The sequence below is a fragment of the Triticum aestivum genome, chromosome 6D (genome assembly GCF_018294505.1).
Source record: "Triticum aestivum cultivar Chinese Spring chromosome 6D, IWGSC CS RefSeq v2.1, whole genome shotgun sequence".
NCBI classification, from domain to species: Eukaryota; Viridiplantae; Streptophyta; class Magnoliopsida; order Poales; family Poaceae; genus Triticum; species Triticum aestivum.
Window position 1 is genome coordinate 163,269,170 of NC_057811.1, and position 6,230 is coordinate 163,275,399.

Genomic DNA, 6,230 nt, shown 5'->3' on the forward strand with positions numbered 1-6,230 from the left:
GTTGGTCCGAACCGAGTAGACTGCGGGGCCACCTCGGGGAGACTTGAGGCCTGGATTTACTCGTAGGATGTCTCATCCATTGTGCCCTGAGAACGATATATGTGTAGCTCCTATCGGGATTTGTCGGCACATCGGGCGGCTTTGCTGGTCTTGTTTTACCATTGTCGAAATGTCATGTAAACCGGGATTCCGAGACTGATCGGGTCTTCCTGGGAGAAGGTTTATCCTTCGTTGACCGTGAGAGCTTATGATGGGCTAAGTCGGGACACCCCTGCAGGGTATTATCTTTCGAAAGCCGTGCCCGCGGTTATGAGGCAGATGGGAATTTGTTAATGTCCGGTTGTAGAGAACTTGTCACTTGACCCAATTAAAATACATCAACCGTGTGTGTAGCCGTGATGGTCTCTTCTCGGCGGAGTCCGGGAAGTGAACACGGTTTGAGTTATGCATGAACGTAAGTAGTTTCAGGATCACTTCTTGATCATTTCTAGCTTCGCGACCGTTGCGTTGCTTCTCTTCTCGCTCTCACTTGCGTATGTTAGCCACCATATATGCTTAGTGCTTGCTGCAGTTCCACCTCTTTACACCATCCTTTCCTATAAGCTTAAATAGTCTTGATCTCGCGGGTGTGAGATTGTTGAGTCCTCGTGACTCACAGATTCTACCAAAACAGTTGCAGGTGCCGACGATGCCAGTGCAGGTGACGCAACCGAGCTCAAGTGGGAGTTCGATGAGGAACGTGGTCGTTACTATGTTTCTTTTCCTGATGATCAGTAGTGGAGCCCAGTTGGAACGATCGGGGATCTAGCATTTGGGGTTATCTTATTTTCATTTGGTTTTGACCGTAGTCGGTCTATGTGTGGATTTTGGATGATGTATGAATTTATTTATGTATTGTGTGAAGTGGCGATTGTAAGCCAACTCTCGTTATCCCATTCTTGCGACAAAACCACAATGCGGTTATGCATCTAAGTCGTGCCTCGACACGTGGGAGATATACCGCATCGTGGACGTTACAGTGTCACCAAGATCAATCTAGGAGATTCTAGCAACGAGAGAGAGGGAGTGCATCTTCATACCCTTGAAGATCGCTAAGCGGAAGCGTTACAAGAACGCGGTTGATGGAGTCATACTCGCGGCGATTCAAATCGCGGAAGATCCGATCTAGCGTCAAACGGACGGCGCCTCCGCGTTCAACACACGTACAGCCCGGGGACATATCCTCCTTCTTGATCCAGCAAGGAGAGAGGAGAAGTTGAGGGAGAACTCCAGCAGCACGATGGCGTGGTGGCAATGGAGCTCGTGGTTCTCCGGCAGAGCTTCGCTAAGCACTACGGAGGAGGAGGAGGAGTTGGAGGAGGAGAGGGCTGCGCCAAGGGAAGGGTGTGGCTGCCCTCCCACCCCCTCACTATATATAGGGGGAAGGGGAGAGGGGGCCGGCCCCTCTAGATGGATCTAGAGGAGGAGGCGGCGGCCAGGGGAAACCCTAGATGGGTTTGGGCGCCCCCACCCCCTAGGAAACTTCCCCCCAAGCCGGGAGGGGCGGCTGCCCTAGGGGTGGCGCCCCCACCTCTCCTGGTTACGTGAGAGGGGTTGGGAGGGGCGCACAGCCCCTTAGTGGGCTGGTTTGCCCCTTCCCCTTGGCCCATAAGGCCCCCCAACGCTTGCCGGGGCCTCCGAAACCCCTTTCGGACATGCTGGCCATAGCCTGGTACCCCCGGAACAATTCCGGACTCCAATACCCTTCGTCCAATATACCGATCTTCACCTCCGGACCATTCCGGAGCTGCTCGTCATGTCCGGGACTCCGAACAACCTTCGGTAACCACATACTATTTCCCATAACAACTCTAGCGTCACCGAACCTTAAGTGTGTAGACCCTACGGGTTCGGGAACCATGCAGACATGACCGAGACACCTCTCCGGCCAATAACCAATAGCGGGATCTAGATACCCATATTGGCTCCCACATGTTCCACGATGATCTCATCGGATGAACCACGATGTCGGGGATTCAATCAATCCCGTATTCAATTCCCTTTGTCTATCGGTATGTTACTTGCCCGAGATTCGATCGTCGGTATCCCCATACCTCGTTCAATCCTGTTACCGGCAAGTCTCTTTACTCGTTCCGTAACGCATGATCCCGTGGCTAACTCATTAGTCACATTGAACTCATTATGATGATGCATTACCGAGTGGGCCCAGAGATACCTCTCCGTCATACGGAGTGACAAATCCCAGTCTCGATTCGTGCCAACCCAACAGACACTTTCGGAGATACCTGTAGTGCACCTTTATAGCCACCCAGTTACGTTGTGACGTTTGGTACACCCAAAGCATTCCTACGGTATCCGGGAGTTACACAATCTCATGGTCTAAGGAAACGATACTTGACATTAGAAAAGTTCTTAGCAAACGAACTAGACGATCTTGTGCTATGCTTAGGATTGGGTCTTGTCCATCACATCATTCTCCTAATGATGTGATCCCGTTATCAATGACATCCAATGTCCATGGTCAGGAAACCATAACCATCTATTGATCAACGAGCTAGTCAACTAGAGGCTTACTAGGGACATGTTGTGGTCTATGTATTCACACATGTATTACGGTTTCCAGTTAACACAATTATAGCATGAACAATAGACAATTATCATGAACAAGGAAATACAATAATAACCATTTTATTATTGCCTCTAGGGCATATTTCCAACAGGGAGCACCTACCACCTAGAGAAGCAAAGCTCATTTTAAGAACAGGGTCAAGCAGAGCATTAACAAAGGCTGGTCCTACGGGTCCTACGGGGTCTATGTTCGTGTGTCTTCAGTTTGGATCCTTTCGATCTACGTTATTCTCCATCAGCGGCGGTTGCTGTTCTGGTGCGCTGGTCCTACGGGGCTTAGCACGACGACTTCCCGACTGTCTACTACAACAAGTTGTGCCCGACTCCAGCGAGAGAGGGGTGATGACGGCGGCGCGCCTTCAGCTCGCTTCTGTGATTGTACTCGTCGCTAGGTGGTCTACGAATCTGGATGTAATTTTTATTATTTCTAGTGTTCGTTGTACTGCCATGATAGAAGATGAATAGATTGAAAGTTTTCTAGCAAAAAAACAAAGGCTAGTCGGTTAAATAGACGTTTACTTTGCAAACAAAGTTTAGAATCAACAAGTGTTCTCTCAATGAAGAGAGTCTAGAACTGGGGTGTAGTAATCATTACCAATGGCATGTTGTTTGTTGTGCGAAGCCTAATGTAAAATGTCACTTTTTCCCGCCATATTTGGCATTAGGCTTGATAGTCGTAACAAAAATGAGAGTGGAAGGTTATATTTAAGAAAACGAAAAGAAAACTCTCATTCATGTGTTTATGCTAATGTAAGAGAAAACTAAGATGAGTCAATATAAAGTGCTGCAGCCAATACATACGAGATCTTTAGTCAAAAAATTCCAAATGTAAATGATGAACATAAAATGCCATGCCCAACAAGTCAGTTGCCACCCCTTGGCATGAGTGGGTCGCTATCTTCAAAAAAATGTCAACAACAAGTCAGTTGTCGAAGCGCTCCCCAGAGGTTTTAGGTGTCCATTTTATTTTTTGTGAATCACAGTCAACGCCCAATGTTCGCGAGGTCTGACTTCTTACTTTATGTTAAAGTTGCTATTAGGGTATCTCCAACGCTGAACCTCATACCTCTCGCAACCGTTCAGACCGCACTGTCCGGACCGCGAAAGCCATCCAACATGGTTCTATATCGATCTGCGACATGGTTTAGACATGTTATCTTTCGTAAACCGGAGACAAAAATGGGGGAGGTTTGCGGGAGTCCGGACCGATCCCAATCCTGCTTCTGACCGCCCGATCCCAATCCCGCTTCTGACCGCCGCACACCAAAAACCCATCCCTCTCTCGTGTACGCTTCCCGCCCAACGCTAGCTGCTCGCATTCATGCCGCTTCACATTAAAGGCGGCTCAGGGCGGACGCGGCCTCTCACTACCTCCGCCATTAAAGCGGCGTAGTGGCCGAGGGCCCCGCCCGCTGCACGTCTGGTTGAACACGCCTCTTCGCCGCATTCAAACGCCTCTATTATACCCGTGTGGAAGCCAAGAAAGCTACTCCGGTCACAGCGAGCCGGCATTAAACGCAACGCCGACCAACCTCCTTCTGTCCGCGCTATATTTAAACGAGGCCAGACGTCGGGCAAGAATCGCACCACTCCGCCGCTCCTCGTCTCCTTCTTCCACCATTTTCTCCACTCTTTCGATGGCATCCGACGAGTAGGGAGAGCGGTTCTCTAGCATAAAAGCCGGCTGGGTGCCCGCCGAGCCGGCCGGATACGAGCGAGGAATCTTGCTGCTCGACCTCCCTCGCCTAACTCAATGGAGCCAGTTGCTGCCCAAGCCGATGCGTGGTTCAACAACTCATCGCTCCACGCCAGCTCGAGGAGGAGTGGCGAGTTGCTCCACTCGGCACGGCGGGGAGCACGGCGGCACAGGCATCCTCGCTGCCGTCGACGACCACCCATCGTCCCGCGCCTCCTGTGGCTGCGCCCGCGCCTCCCGTGCGTGCGACCGCGCCATGCAGGCAGAGACAGAAGCCGAGTGCGCCGAGATCGACGAGTCGATGGCCAGCGCGCCCGTGTCCGCCGCCATCATCGAGGAGAAGTAGAACGAGGGAGGCAGCCGCCGCTTGGGTCCCATGAAGGCCACCGCCAAGGCGACGCTGGCGTACACAACCGGAGTCTTGCCCGGTTCTTCTTCAGCGCAGACCATCGTCGACCCCACATGGACTCCACGAAAGCAGAGGCGCCCCTTCCCCTCCGGCTGAAGCATCAGCCAGGGGTTCCACGTCGATGAGCGGTGGGAAAGCGAGTTGTCCTTTGCGGTGAAGCATATACCTCCGAGGTTCTCGGCAATCCGGTGATCGGGCTACCGGACATGAGGAAGACAAAGGGATCTGTGGACAATCATTTAGATTCGGTATTAATTATACCTACAGGGCCGGACTAGTACAGCTTAGTTAATGTAAATATAATAAAATCTGTCATGTTTATATGAAATTCGCCCGTGTTTGCACGAGTTTCATCCGTTGGTTCAAACTGTTGAGAAAATGTATGCGGGTACGGTTGCATGGTGTCCTCCCGCATCCGTGTCCGTGGACTGGTCCCTTCTGTCCCGACGGATGCGGGAGGAAATTTGCGAGTGACAATTGAACCCTTAAATGGCCCGATAAGCCATATTTTATGTGTCACACGAACCGAGCTGTCTCCCAAGCAAAACTCTTGTTTTCCCGAGGTCAAACTGTTTTAGCCCCTTCCCGGTGCTCCAAAATGTACATGTGTTAAGCATATCATATAGGGGGAAAAATGATATGGCAAAGCAATTAAAGAGGAGAGAGAACACTATGATGACCCAGTAAGAAACAGTCCTAAGGACGCGAACACATGTAAAGTGACTACCACCCAATACATGAAGGAGTTTAATTATTAAAAAATTCCATGAGGAAAGCTTAGCTACAAAAGCTAAGCACCTATATATTGGGAAGACTAGTCGCTAAGATTTTAGCATCTCTTCTAAGGGCATCTTCAACAGGTTGTATGTTAGTCTTGTTGGTAAAATATCCATGTCATCAACCAACAAGCTATCATGCAACTACTCCAATGCGTTGTATCTAAGTTATCCAATAGATGGTGAGAAAATAAATTTGATTGCTCTCTATTTCACATTGGATCTTGTGCAAAGGTTGTTAGTTAAACTATATACAATTTTGCTCTCTCCACATTTATTAAATGTCACGTCATCACTATGTCCTAGATGGCAAATTTACCAACAGCTATCTTAGAGCAACTCTAGCAGACCCCGCATCCGCCCCCGACCCGCAAAATAACCGCCAAAATGCGGGTAGGGGCGAAAAAACTTGCCTGATCAGACCACGCATCCCGCCCCGACCCGCAAAAAAAATTGAGGGGCGCGGCAAAATCCCGACCCCAACCCGGGAATACGCGGGTTTCCCCCTCGCGGCTGCGGTGCCCTGCATCACAGAGAAGCAGTTGGCGGGAGGGACATTTCAGCCCGCGCGCTTTCCCCCTCCTTCCGCCGCCGACCGCCCTTGCTTTCGCCCGCCCGCCGCCGGCGATTTCCGGCCAAATCTGCGGGCAGAATCGGTCCGCGCGGCTGCCCATACCCTCCCGCCCCGAGACGCTGCACCCCCCCCCCTCCCAGATCCGGC